The sequence below is a fragment of the Schistocerca serialis genome, chromosome 5, assembly GCF_023864345.2.
Source record: "Schistocerca serialis cubense isolate TAMUIC-IGC-003099 chromosome 5, iqSchSeri2.2, whole genome shotgun sequence".
NCBI classification, from domain to species: domain Eukaryota; kingdom Metazoa; phylum Arthropoda; class Insecta; order Orthoptera; family Acrididae; genus Schistocerca; species Schistocerca serialis.
The window spans coordinates 570,378,825-570,393,781 of record NC_064642.1 but is presented as its reverse complement, the minus strand read 5'-3'; the positions used below and the strand labels follow the sequence as shown (position 1 = coordinate 570,393,781).

Below are 14,957 nucleotides of genomic sequence, written 5' to 3'. Positions count from 1 at the left end.
ACGTACACACCAGTGTGCGCATGTAAAAAAACATACACACATACACAAAAAAAATCATGCAACCACTACCCTGCCCCACACACACATTGACCTCTGGCTGAAGAGGTCACACTGTGATCACCTGCACATGAAGGGAAAAGCAGTCTGGGGGATAGTAATTGCTACTTCTGGGAGCATACAGGGATGTGGTAGGAAGAGGGTAGGGCAGCGAGGTGGAGAAGGGAGCTTAGATGGAGGGCAGTGGGGGGGGGGGGGGGGGGGGGGGGAGTATTGAGTATTGAAAAGACTGAGGATGCATTGTAGGGGATAGGTGGGTGAAGGACTGTGACATACGAAGGTTGAAACCAGGGAGGTTATGGGAACATAGGATATATTGCAGGGAGAGTTCCCACTTGCACAATTCAAAAAAGCTGGTATTGATAAGAAGGATCCAGATGGACCAGGCTGTGAAGCACTCATTCAAGTGAAGAACATTATATTGGGCAGCCTGCTAAGCAACTGGGTGGTCCAGATGTTTCTTGCGCACAGTTTGTCATGGCCTTTCATGTGGACAGACGGCTTGTTGGTCATCATGCCCACATAGAACACAGCACAGCGGTTCCAGCTTAGCTTGTTAATCACATGATGGTTTAGATGATGTTTGTGACTGGATTGCAGTAGGTGCTGGTGGAAGAATGTATGGGACAGGTCTTGTATCTATGTCTATCTACAGGTGTATGAGACACGAGGCAAGGGGTTAGGAGTACGAGTGGAGTAGGGATATAAGAGGGCTCTGGCAGAGAATGTAATTCAGTTGCCCTACTCCTAAGTGGTACTGAGTCATGAAAGAAATGCTCCTTTGTTGCCAGATGGTGAGCCTTTGGGAGGTGGTGGGGGGCTGGACAGATAAGGCATGGGAGATCTGTTTCTGTACAATGCTGGAAGGGTATTTTTGATCAGTGAAGACTTCAGTGGAACTCTTGATATATTTGTAGAGGGATTGCTTGTCACTACAGATTTGATGGCCATGGATAACTAGGCTGTATGAAAGGGACTTCTTGTTCTGGAATGAGTAGCAGCTGGTGAAGTGGAAGTATTGTTTTTGTTTGGTTCTGCATGCTTCCTAAAGTCCATAAACCTGACCACCCTGGACGCCCCATTGAGGCTGATTACTGTGCCCCCACTGAGAGAATCTCTGCTCTCATTGACTAACACCTACAGCTTATTACCCAGAAACTACCCTCCTACATAAAAATCAACAATAATTTCCTTCACCGACTCTCCTAGTTCCTGTTCCTTTACCACATGGTACACTGCTCGTCACTATTAATACTGCCTCCCTTTACACTAACATTCCTAATGACCACGCCGTTGCCATTGTTGAACACTATCTAACCAGTATCCAGCAGACAATCAATGTACAATATCCTTTATAGTCACCATGACCAACAATATCCTCACCCAAAATCACTTCACCTGTAAAGGCATCACTGACAAACAAATCCGTGTTACAGTAATGGACACCTGCATGGCACAGTCCTAAGCCCAAAACCTCTTGTTGTGCCCTGAAATAAAGAATAATCTACCAAATATCCTTTCCACCCCTCCCACAGTGCTACTCATTGAAACTACAGAACATCCTCGTCCATCCCTCCATTCCTACTCCACCCCTACTCCCAACCCCTTGCCCCATGGTAAATAGACCTGTCCATATATCCTACCACCACCATCTCTTACAGTCTGGTCACAGATATCACCTGTCCCATCATAGTGAAAGCAGTTATATGACATACAAGCTAAGCTGCAACCAGTGTTCTGCATTCTATGTGGGCATGACAACCAACAAGCTGTCTCTCTGCATAAAACACCACTGACAAATTATGGCCAAGAACCAGCTGGACCACCCAGTTGCTGCCCAACACAGTGTCCTACATCTCAATGATTTTTTCACAGTTTGCGCTATCTGTATCCTTCCTACCAGCACCAGCTTTTCTGAATAGTGCAGGTGGGATCTCTCCCAGCAATATACCCTACATTCCTGTGACCCCCTTGACCTAAACTTTCATTAGTCACAGTCCTTCATCCATATATCCCCTTCCCTTTTCCCTGTCCAGAACTACACAGCATTCTGTTCCACCAATGCACCCACAGTCCACTCACTTCTCCCCTTTTTCCACTACCCCCCCCCCCCCCCCCCCCCCACACACACACATGCAGTCTGTCCAATCTCCTGACTGCACCTGGCTGTCCTACGTCTCCCCACTGCGTCTCCCCACTGTGTGTCTGTTTGCTCCCACAAGCAGCACTGTAATGTCCCCCACAACTACCTTCTATCCATCATCTCTCTGCCCCAGCCTCCTTTGTACCCCTTTCACCCAGACTGCTTCATTCATCACGCACAGCTGCTCGCAGCCTGGTTTCAGTGGCGAGAGACAGTGGTCGTGTGTGTGTGTGTGTGTGTGTGTGAGAGAGAGAGAGAGAGAGAGAGAGAGAGAGAGAGAGAGAGAGAGAGAGAGAGTTTTGATTGTGTGAATATGTGTGTGTGTGTGTGTGTTTTCTACTTCAGAAGAAGGCCTTTGGGCCGAAATCTTACTAGTGTAGCAGTCTTTTTGTTGTGCCTGTCTACTCAACATCTCAACTACATGGTGAGTAGCAGTCTATCCTTTTAATAATATCAAATCAAACAATGAAAACTCCAGGCAGGAATATCAACAATGTTGGGAAAGATAGATTGCTACTTACCGTAAAGAAGACCCGTCAAGTGTCTACACTTTTGATAATATTGTCATTATTCCATCCTGGATTCTCCATTGTTTCATTGTACCCAGGTATCTGATTTGGTTGAATCCAACTGTGACTCATTGATATTATAGTCATGGGATAGTATTTTTTGTTTTTTTGTTTTGTGAAGGGCACAATTTTACATTTATGATTAGTTAAGGCATGTTGCCAATGTATGCACCACTTTGAAATCTTATCAAGATTGGACTGAATATTTGTGCAGCTTCTAGCACTATAGATAATTTTGTCATCTGCAAAAAGTCTGAGGTTACTATTAATATTGTCCACAAGGTCATTAGTATACAATATAAAAAGCAAGAGTGCCAATACACTTCCCTGAGACACACACAAAGTTATTTCTACATCTGATGATGACTATCCATCCTAGATAACAAGCTGTGTCTTCCCTACCAAAAAATCCTCACTCCAGTCACAAATTTTGCTTGATAGCCCATATGATTGTATTTTTGACAATAAGTGTAGATGTGGTACTGATTCAAATACATTTCATAAATCAAGAAATACTGCATGTTCCTGACTGAAGCTTTCAGTATGTTGTAAGAAAAGTGCGAGTTAGGTTTTGTCTGATCAATGTTTTTGAAATCCTTGCTGGTTGGCATGGAGGAGGTCACTCTGCTCGAGATACCTGATTGTATTTGAGATCAAAATATATTCTAAGGTTTACAACAAATCAGTGTCAAGGACATTGGATGGTAGTTTTGTGGATTGCTTCTATTACCCTTCTTGTAAACTGGTGTGACCAGTATTTTCTTCCAACTGCTGGGCGTGGTTTTTTGTTTGAGGGCTCTACAATAGATTATAGTTAGAAGAGGGGTTAAGTCAGCTACAAATTCAGTATAGAATGTGATAGGGGGATTCCATTCGGCCCTGGAGCTTTGTTCAATTTTAATTATATGAGCTGTTTTGAACACCATTTACACTAAAATTTTCATTTGTGCAAGGTTAATCTTCATGCGTTTTCCTTCCTAGAGGAACATTTTAAATTGGAGTTAAGAATTTCAGGTTTCGCTTTGCTACTCTCACCTCCCCACTTACTTATCAGGTAATGTGATAATATAACCAGGATCCCATATGCCTTATCAATTTAATTTGGTTGAGGCCATCTTCTGCCGAGAATAGTCGACTTGTTAGTGGAGAGAAGTGTACAACAAGTCATTTCAGAGAACAACCTGTTCTATTCCTGACCTTTCTAGTTACTTGGACCGAGTGAGGTGGTGCAGTAGTTAGCACACTTGACTTGCATTCGAGAGGACGATGGTTCAAAACCGCATCTCACCATTCAGATTTAGGATTTCCATGATTTCTCCAAAATTCTATGAAAGTGCGTGGCTGATTTCCTTTCCACCCCTGACACAGTACAAGATTGTGCTCTGTCCCTAATGACCTTGATTTTGATGGGGCATTAAACCTAATCTTCCTTCCTGCTTATTTGGATTTTGTGTAATACTTAAAACAGTGCCACCACTCACATAAGATATGGAACCAAAAGATGTACCACATAACTCAAAGAGAAACTAATTAATATGGGGATCAGCCCAATTGGGCAGTGTCTGTGTCCACTATCTGATAAATAATGTGGACAGTAATGAACACACAACCTTTTGGCTGTAGGTGTGGCAGCAGAGGGTTGACACATATTTATGACAGTGCACTTACAAAATAATAATGAATAAAGAAAGAAATCGTCTGATATCATTAAAACTCAGACATGTTAATTTGGAAAAGATATTTAAATGTGTTATTAAAAGATAAATGATTTACTGGCAGTAGCTCTTCGGCAAGACAATAATTTACATAATCTCAGATTAATGTTTACTTTTGAACATTAGATTCCTGGACATGACATGCTATTCACTTTCAGTAGATTGTAATTACTATGAACATTGACTGGACGAAATAAGCAACTGTTTGATTTCAACAGATTAACAGTGGCAAAATGCAAACCATAACAGTACACAATAGCATTATTACAATAGACACATATATGAAATTTGTGAACTTAATTTATTCTTTTCTTTAATAAGAGATTACTAGAATTACTTTAATTTTAGTTACTTTCTTTTCATTGTCATCATTCAGTTATCAAGACTGTCTTTGCCCCTAAATATGACTGAACAACATGGATAACTTATTGAAGCTTCATTATTAATTACTTGCAGTTATCATATAGTAACAAACAATACTAGCAATGACTTCTAATACTTTCTGTTAACTGTTTACCCCCCACCCCCCCATGAACCATGGACCTTGCCGTTGGTGTGGAGGCTTGCGTGCCTCAGCAATGCAGATAGCTGTACCGTAGGTGCAACCCCAATGGAGGGGTATCTGTTGAGAGGCCAGAGAAATGTGTGGTTCCTGAAGAGGGGCAGCAGCCTTTTCAGTAGTTGCAGAAGCAACAGTCGGGATGATTGACTGATCTGGCCTTGTAACATGAACCAAAATGATGTTTCTGTGCTGGTACTGTGAATGGCTGAAAGCATACAGCTTTACTGTGTGGTTAAATGATGATGGCGTCCTCTTGGGTAAAATATTCTGGAGGTAGAATAGTCCTCCATTCAGATCTCCAGGTGGGGACTACTCAGGAAGACGTTGTTTTCAGGAGAAACAAAACTGGCATTCTATGGATTGGAGCGTGGAATGTCAGATTCCTTCATCGGGTAGGTAGATTAGAAAATTTAAAAAGGGAAATGGATAGGTTAAAGTTAGATATAGTGGGAATTAGTGAAGTTCGGTGGCAGGAGGAACAAGACTTCTGCTTAGCTCAATACAGGATTATAAATTCAAAATCAAATAGTGTTAATGCAGTAGTAGGCATAATAATGAATAAAAAATGGATAAGCTACTACAAACAGCATATTGAACGCATTATTGTAGCCAAGATACAAACGACGCACACGCCTACCACAGTTGTTGTTGTTGTGGTCTTCAGTCCTGAGACTGGTTTGATGCAGGTCTCCATGCTACTCCATCCTGTGCAAGCTTCTTCATCTCCCAGTACTTACTGTGACCTACATCCTTCTGAATCTTCTTAGTGTATTCATCTCTTGGTCTCCCTCTATGATTTTTACCCTCCACACTGCCCTCCAATGCTAAATTTGTGATCCCTTGATGCCTCAGATCATGTCCTACCAACCGATCCCTTCTTCTAGCCAAGTTGTGCCACAAATTCCTCTTCTCCCCAGTTCTGTTCAGTACCTCCTCATTAGTTATGTCATCTACCCATCTAATGTTCAGCATTCTTCTGTAGCACCACATTTCGAAAGCTTCTATTCTCTTCTTGTCCAAACTATTTATCGTCCATGTTTCACTTCCATACATGGCTACACTCCATACAAATACTTTCAGAAAAGACTTCCTGATACTTAAATCTATACTTGATGTTAGCAAATTTTTCTTCTTCAGAAACGCTTTCCTTGCCATTGCCAGTCTACATTTTATATCCTCTCTACTTCGACCATCATCAGTTATTTTGCTCCCCAAGTAGCAAAACTCCTTTACTACTTTGAGTGTCTCATTTCCTAATCTAATTCCCTCAGCATCACCCGACTTCATTCAACTACATTCTATTATCCTCGATTTGCTTTTGTTGATGTTCATCTTATGTCCTTCTTTCAAGACACTGTCCATTCCGTTCAACTGCTCTTTTCCTTTGCTGTATCTGACAGAATTACAATGTCATCGGCGAACCTCAAAGTTTTTATTTCTTCTCCATGTATTTTAATACCTACTCCGAATTTTTCTTTTGTTTCCTTCACTGCTTGCGCAATATACAGATTGAATAACATCGGGGAGAGGCTACAACCCTGTCTCACTGCCTTCCCAACCACTACTTCCTTTCATGCCCCTCGACTCTTATAACTGCCATCTGGTTTCTGTACAAATTGTAAATAGCCTTTTGCTCCCTGTATTTTACCCCTGCCACAGTCAGAATTTGAAAGAGAGTATTCCAGTCAACTTTGTCAAAAACTTTCTCTAAGTCTACCAATGCTAGAAATGAGGTTTGCCATTCCTTAATCTTTCTTCTAAGATAAGTCGTAAGGTCAGTATTGTCTCACGTGTTCCAACATTTCTACGGAATCCAAACTGATCTTCCCCGAGGTCGGCTTCTACCAGATTTTCCATTCGTCTGTAAAGAATTTGCGTTCGTATTTTGCAGCTGTGACTTATTAAACTGATAGTTCGGTCAACACCTGGTTTCTTTGGGATTGGAATTATTATATTCTTCTTGAAGTCTGAGGGTATTTTGCCTGTCTCATACATCTTGCTCACCAGATGGTAGAGTTTCGTCAGGACTGGCTCTCCCAAGGACATCAGTAGTTCTAATGGAATGTTGTCTACTCCCGGGGCCTTGTTTCAACTCAAGTGTTTCAGTGCTCTGTCAGACTCTTCACGCAGTATCATATCTCCCATTTCATCTTCATCTACATCGTCTTCCATTTCTCCACCTTTCTGCGTTCCCTTCTTTGCTTAGAACTGGGTTTCCATCTGAGCTCTTAATATTCATACAAGTGGTTCTCTTTTCTCTGAAGGTCTCTTTAATTTTCCTGCAGGCAGTATCTATCTTACCCCTCGTGAGATAAGCCTCTATATCCTTACATTTGTCCTCTAGTCATCCCTGATTAGCCATTTTGCGCTTCCTGTCGATCTCATTTTTGAGACGTTTGTATTCCATTTTGCCTGCTTCATTTACTGCATTTTTTATTTTCTCCTTTCATCAATTAAATTCAATATTTCTTCTGTTACCCAAGGATTTCTACAAGCCCTCGTCTTTTTACCTATTTGATCCTCTGCTGCCTTCACTACTTCATCCCTCAAAGCTACCCATTCTTCTTCTACTGTATTTCTTTCCTCCATTCCTGTCAATTATTCCCTTATGCTCTCCCTGAAACTCTGTACAACCTCTGGTTTAGTCAGTTTATCCATCTCCTCAAATTCCCACCTTTTTGCAGTTTCTTCAGTTTTAATCTACAGTTCATAACCAATAGATTGTGGTCAGAGTCCACATCTGCCCTGGAAATGTCTTACAATTTAAAACCTGGTTCCTAAATCTCTGTTTTACCATTATATAATCTATCTGATACCTTCTAGTATCTCCAGGCTTCTTCCATGTATACAACCTTCTTTCATGATTCTTGAACGAAGTGCTTAAGTGATTAAGTTATGCTCTGTGTAGAATTCTACCACAGTACTACAAGTATATATGGCAACTAGCTCTGCAGATGACAAAGAGATGGATGAAATGTATCATGAGATGAAAGAAATTATTCAGATAGTGAAGGGCGACAAAAATTTAATACTCATGGGGGACTGGAATTCGATAGCAGGAAAAGGAGGAGAAGGAAAAGTAGTAGCTGAATATGGAATGGGGGTAAGGAATGAAAGAGGAAGCCGTTTGGTAGAATTTTGCACAGAGAATAACTTAATCATAGCTAACACTTGGTTCAAGAATCATAAAAGAAGGTTGTATACGTGGAAGAATCCTGGAGATTCTAAAAGGTATCAGATAGATTATATAATGATAAAACAAAGATTTAGGAATCAGGTTTTAAATTGTAAGACATTTCCAGGGGCAGATATGGACTCTGACCACAATCTATTGGTTATAAACTGTAGATTCAAACTGAAGAAACTGCAAAAAGGTGGGAATTTAAGGAGATGGGACCTGGATAAACCGAAAGAACCAAAAGGTTTTAGAGAGTTTCAGAGAGACCATTAGGAAACGATTAAGAAGAAGAGGGGCAAGAACTGCAATAGAAGAGGGATAAGTAGCTTTGAGAGATGAAATAGTGAAGGCAGCAGAGGATCAAGTAGGTAAAAAGACGAGGGTTGTTAGAAATCCTTGGGTAACAGAAGAGATATTAAATGTAACTGACGAAAGAAGAAAATATAAAAATGCAGGAAAGTTAAATAGACCTTTGGAGAAAAGAGAACCACTAGTATGAGTAACAAGAGTTCAGATGGAAACACAGTTCTAAGCAAAGAAGGGAAAGCATAAAGGTGGAAGGAGTATACAGAGGGTCTATACAAGGGCGATGTACTTGAGGACAATATTATGGAAATGGTAGAGGACGTAGATGAAGATGAAATGGGAGATACGATACAGCGTGAAGAATTTGGCAGAGCACTGAAAGACCTAAGTCAAAACAAGGCCTCGGGAGTAGACAACATTCCCTTAGAACTACTGATAGTCATGGGAGACCCACCACTGACAAAACTCAACTATCTGGTGAGCAAGGTGTTTGAGACAGGTGAAATACCCTTAGACTTCAAGAAGAATATAAAAATTTCAATCCCAAAGAAAGCAGGTGTTGCCGAACTATCAGTTTAATAAGTCATGGCTGCAAAAATGCTAAAATGAATTCTTTACAGAGAAATGAGGAAAAACTGGTAGAAGCCAACCTTGGGGGAAGATAATTCTGATTCAGTAGAAATGATGGAACATGTGAGGCAATACTGACACTACAAATTATCTTAGAAGATAGATTAAGGAAAGGTAAACCTATGTTTCTTGTATTTGTACACGTAGAGAAAGCTTTTGACACTGTTGACTGGAATACTCTCTTTCAAATTCTGAAAGTGGCAGGGGTGAAATACAGGGAGTGAAAGGCTATTTACAATTTGTACAGAAACCAGATGGCAGTTGAGTCAAGGGGCATGAAAGGGAAGCAGTGGTTGGGCAGGGAGTGAGACAGGGTTGTAGCCTCTCCCCAATGTTATTCAATCTGTATAGTGAGGAAGCAGTACAGGAAACGAAAGAAAAATTTGGAGTAGGAATTAAAACCCATGGAGAAGATATAAAAACATTGAGATTTGCTGATGACATTTTAATTCTGTCGGAGACAGCAAAGGACTTGGAAGAGCAGCTGAGCGGAATGGGTAGTGCCTTGAAAGGAGGATATAAGATGTTCATCAACAAAAGCAAAATGAGGGTAATGGAATGCAGTCAAATTAAATCATGTGATACTGAGGGAATTAGATTAAGAAACCAGACACTTAAAATAGTTGATCAGTTTTACTATTTGGGCAGCAAAATAACTGATGATGGTCAGAGGAGAGAGGATATAAAATGTAGACTGGCAATGGCAAGGAAAGCGTTTCTGAAGAAGAGAAATTTGCTAACATCAAGTATAGATTTAAGTATCAGGAAGTCGTTTCTGAAAGTATTTGTATGGAGTGTAGCCACATTATGGAAGTGAAACATGGACGATAAACACTTTGGACAAGAAGAGAGTAGAAGCTTTCGAAATGTGGTGCTACAGAAGAATGCTGAGCATTAGTTGGGTAGATGACGTAACTAATGAGGAGGTACTAAACAGAATTGGGGAGAAGAGGAATTTGTGGCACAACTTGGCTAGAAGAAGGGATCGGTTGGTAGGACATGTTCTGAGGCATCAAGGGATCACCTATTTAGTATCGGAGGGATTGTAGAGGGAGACCAAGAGTTAAATACACTAAGCAGATTCAGAAGAATGTAGGGTGCAGTAGTTAGTTGGGGATTAAGAAGCTTGCACAGGATAGAGTAGCATAGAGAGCTGCATCAAACCAGTCTCTGGACTGGAGACCACAACAACAACAACAACAATAATAGTCAGGCATTCAATTACTGGAATGGAATGGGACCCTAAGTAGATGATAGTGAGTATAGTAACAAGATCAGGTGCCTACAGTTTTTACATACAACACTTATTATTGAAATAAAGTTCACTGAGAATGTCATGGGGTAATGCCTCACAAAGTTTCTAACGTGAAAGAAAATAAAACAACATTACAGTTCATTGGAGATGTTGACCTGTCATTTTTGTTGTCACCTACAGTGCTCTCATTGATCCACATAGTGCTGCACACTTTCATTCGCAAGACGAATTACGGGGCAGGATCTTGATGTGATTGGAGCCTATTACATCATCATGTGCTTGATGCCTCACTAGTAGTAAGTATGAGAGAATAAAGAAAAATTTAAATATTTTAGATCTTATAATTAAATTTTACCTGAGTCATTTAAGTCTCACCTTTGGGGAGGGCATTCGACTTCGGGTAGTTCGTGCAGCAGTGTTGACCACGGTACTATGATGGTGTAATGGTTGGTGTTTCTGCCTAGTAAGCAAGAAGACCCAGATTCGTGTCCCAGCTGTGGCACAAATTTTAGTTTATTTCTTCAGCTTCCATCATTATTGTAGATGTTAAATATGTTTACAATGTTGGAAAAGTGTGTTAAAGCAAATCCATTTTTTGAGAGGAAAAGTGATTATTTCATCACATGAGTACTTTCTGATCTGCTGACATACTCCTCAAGAACTTCATTTCGTAGGTTGGTATTTTGCTTTTATACCTTTCCTGTTCAGTGACTTGAAGCTAACTTGGTTTATATCTTATGGTGATACCACTTTGGCTTAATCATATTTACAATAATATAGGCTGCTTCTGTTTGGATCCAGTATGTTTCATCACATTTTTAAGCTCAATTTTTTTTAAATACAATTCTAGTGAATCCAGCCAGCACCCTTCAAGAATGTAGGACACTCTTGACTAGTTCTTTAGTAGAAGCAATTTCTTCAAGAATTAATGACCAAATATCCTATGTCTTTTGGCCTCCAAGGCTTTACCTTGGAAGATAAAATGTGGTGCCTTTCATACTCCTGAACACAGTCTACACTTTTGGGCTTCTTTCTCAATATCCATCACCTGCAACTGCTTCTTAAAGTTCCTGAAGCCAGTCATTAACTCTACCATGAGTTCAATCTCTATCCTGTCCAACCCCAGGATTACAGAACTTCTCTTGAAACATGGCCTCAGAATCTCTAGCTTCCCATGTTTTCATTTTTGGATCTTAATCCAATATTCTGCATGCTGCCTGTTAAACCAGCTATGCAGGTTTGATTTTATCATCACCTTAGCAATGGTTAGGAAAGATTCCAGTCCAGCAAATGAAGTTGTTGCACCTGTCATGGCCAGCCTATCAGCTTATTCAGTGCCACTCATTCCTCAGTAACCAGGCACCCTTCAGCAGCTTTACCCTGTTGCTTTCCCCTAGCCTGACAAGGGTTTCATGGTTTCTACAATGATCTTTGGTCTCATCGCAGATGCTGATGGAGCTGTCAGAGCTGTTGGCTGTTTGAATGAATATAGAATCCATAATCCTTGTAGCATTTATGCAGATATTCCTTCGTGCACAGGCTGATAGCAAGATATTTCTGCCTGGAATGCCATGAACCAGCTTCCCTAGAGAGATTGCTCTCTCTAGACTGTACTCCATATACCCAACCCCAGCACCTTTATCTGTTTCTGACTCATCTGTAAACCAGACTTTGTTTCCTTAATGACATTGTGGTTTATTCTTCCACTGATCCTAATGCCAATTGTTACCCTGAAAGGTTTATTGAAGAAGCTGGAGGTTATTGTTTAATCAGCCAGCATTTCCCCAACCAGTCTTTTATTTGCCACTTTCATTATACTGGTGTGATATTCTGGATGTTGTAAAGGTTTCTAGTTATTAGCAGTTTTTAACCTGTATGCCCCTGCTGCTGCTACCTCTGTCATAACCCAAAGGTGTAACAGGGCCATGTCTAGCATTGCCTCCATCTGGCTGTTATGGCTAAGCAGGCCTGTCTTGCACCTTCTTGAGCTCCAGATCAGCCACCTTCTGTTCCAATTTAGTCTACCACACTTTAGCCCCATAAACTGTAAGAAGTCTTATTATGGTGGTGTATATCTGGTACATACTCATGGGACTTAGACCGCATATGTACCAGAGGACATCCTAGTGCACATAAGAGGACCTTTCGCCTTGGAACATATATTCTTTATGTGAGGTGTCCAGTATAGTTTCGCATCCAGGGTTACCTGTAGATACTTCACTGCCCCCTCTGCTGTTAGAATTTTTTCTAGAACTGATTTAACTACTGCCTATGATGTTGAGTGGAGGAGGGGCATGTTCTGAAGTTCCTGCGAGTGATCGCCATAGAACTCCAGCTCACCTACTAAATAATATGCTTCCAAGACAATGTATTGTAGATATTCTACAGACTAAAATCAAGAAATTTGCACACACAGATGACTCAGCCAATACAGAAAATCCATAGAGGAAACCGAAAGAATATTCGCAGATGATCTCCCAGTCTTGTGGAAGTACTATGATTAATTGCCAACTCAAACCATCCAAAGTAGAAAAGCATGGTAATACTCCCATCTCAATAACAGACAGGCCAACTGTCAACTGCATATCTGTTATAGTGGAACTCCTGTAAAATACAACTCTATCCTAGAGTATTTTGGTGTCTCACTTAATAGATCCATGACTTATCATTTACACTTTACTAACAATACAGCCAAAGTTCACACCTAAAATAATGATCCCCAAAAGCTACATAGTACCACATTACAATCAACACAATAGCTATAATACTCTGCTGCTCTGCTATGGGATTTGTGTATATCACAGCAGAAAATTGTACTCCTGTATAGCAAAACAGCAACCATACCAATAACATTGACACACAACTCAGTATGGTGATGGATATTATCACAGGATGTTTGACGTCTATACCAGCTTACTGGCTCCCAACTGTAAGCCATACTACCACCTGAAGTTGGGAATCTTTACTACATGGCTAGAAGAGATACTGGAAAACCTGCCTGTATTCCAAGTGCTACATCTCCCAGAAACAAGATCTGCTGCAGAAATGTGAGAGACCACTTCCTCCTTCTTTGTATCACTTAACTGATAATAAGACCTCTCCTGTTTAACGAGGACTTATAGAATAAGTAATAACATCTGATTGCTGATGATGAGGTTCAGAAAATGCAACAGATTAAGCTGCAACTATTGATTTATTAATACCTTTTTAGGCGACAGTTATGAAGTTGGAATAATGAAATCACCCCACAGGACTCTAGTAACACCTTGTGTTCTAAAACGATTCATTCTAGGATGACATTTCTTACACTCACTCTAATGTTGAACTTTACTCACACATGTGCCCAAACACATATTTTGGCATATTTATCTTAATTCACTATTGCTCCTGGAACAGGACTTAATGTACCAGTATAGGGTTGGTGTGGCCTGCGTGGTGCAGTCAGGATGTTGACGTTAAGGGAGTTGGTTTGTTTCATTAATTAACATTAATAGCAGAATCGAGAGGGAGTAGAGCCTCCTTGGTTGCTTAGGTTTGGTGGTTCTGGTGGGCATAGGAAGAAGAGGAGCCTGACAGGGGTGCTGGTCTGTCCAGGTAGCAAAGTGGTATAGAGATTGGTAATTCTCTTTAAACCAGTTTATGTAACTTTAAACACACTTATATGTGTGATGTGTCTGACCATTAAACTCACTAACACATGTATATATCAAGCTGTATCATCTGGAGCACCTTTCAATTTTATGCTCTTCTATTACAACTAAGAGACCAGAGCCACTTCGCATCTGATTCCCCTATTAGTTCCTTACAAACCTAACTCAGACACAAATGCAATTACCACGACTCATTCTGCCATCTGTTGACTCAGTGGACACTTGGATTATTCCATAGGAGAAAAGTGCTTCTGTAACTACTTGTTCCTGTTAGCATCTGAATACGAGACACAACTGTTTTGTGACATTGGCCAACTGTCTTTGTTCAACACTAACAGTGAAAAGATACATGAAACATTTGCTCCTTATCTGTCAGTAGAAGCTGTGTCACTGAACTACTGTCTTGTCATAGGTGAAGTTCTATCGCTCCATCCACAGCTGTTGTGGTCACACCTCATAGCTGCTGCTCCTTCCGCTGCCTCCAGTTACTGCTAGATGCTCACTGATTACACATCTCCTCCTGTACTGGTCTGCACCTAAACTGCTCGATAGTGCCTTTGATGCCCCTCTCTAAGTCCTTTCTCATTTTGGTCTGTGCTATGCACCTGCTCTCCCCTTGTTTCTAACTTATTCTTTGGGCTCTGAGAAGATTCCATGTCCATGTATGCTTCATTCTTGTACCCAGAGTTTCTGGTTGGGATTTCCTGACATAGAGTACTTGAAGGTTTCAGTTCTGACAGCTCACCTGCCTCATGTTTACTCTTTATGCTGGTGTTACAGCACCTCACTTTCTCTGAGAGTGCCTGTCCACCTGAGCACCTGCTCGGATGAGTCGTTAAGTAGAACATGCAGGCATATGTCTATCTTGGGTCTTGGCTGAAGTTTACACTTT

At 40.8% G+C, this 14,957-nt stretch overlaps 1 protein-coding gene across 4 annotated transcripts in view; it reads left to right on the top strand.

The window, feature by feature from the left end:
• LOC126482293 (CDAN1-interacting nuclease 1) overlaps positions 1-14,957 on the top strand; it is a 169,149-nt gene that overhangs the window by 99,582 nt on the left and 54,610 nt on the right. The window contains exon 9 of one of the 4 annotated variants that reach the window (XM_050106297.1): positions 10,596-10,702. The exons of the other annotated variants lie outside the window; for them this stretch is intronic. The gene's annotated coding sequence lies outside the window, so the exon portion shown is untranslated. Of the gene's footprint in view, positions 1-10,595; positions 10,703-14,957 lie in introns of those variants that run through there. 4 annotated transcript variants of the gene reach the window in all.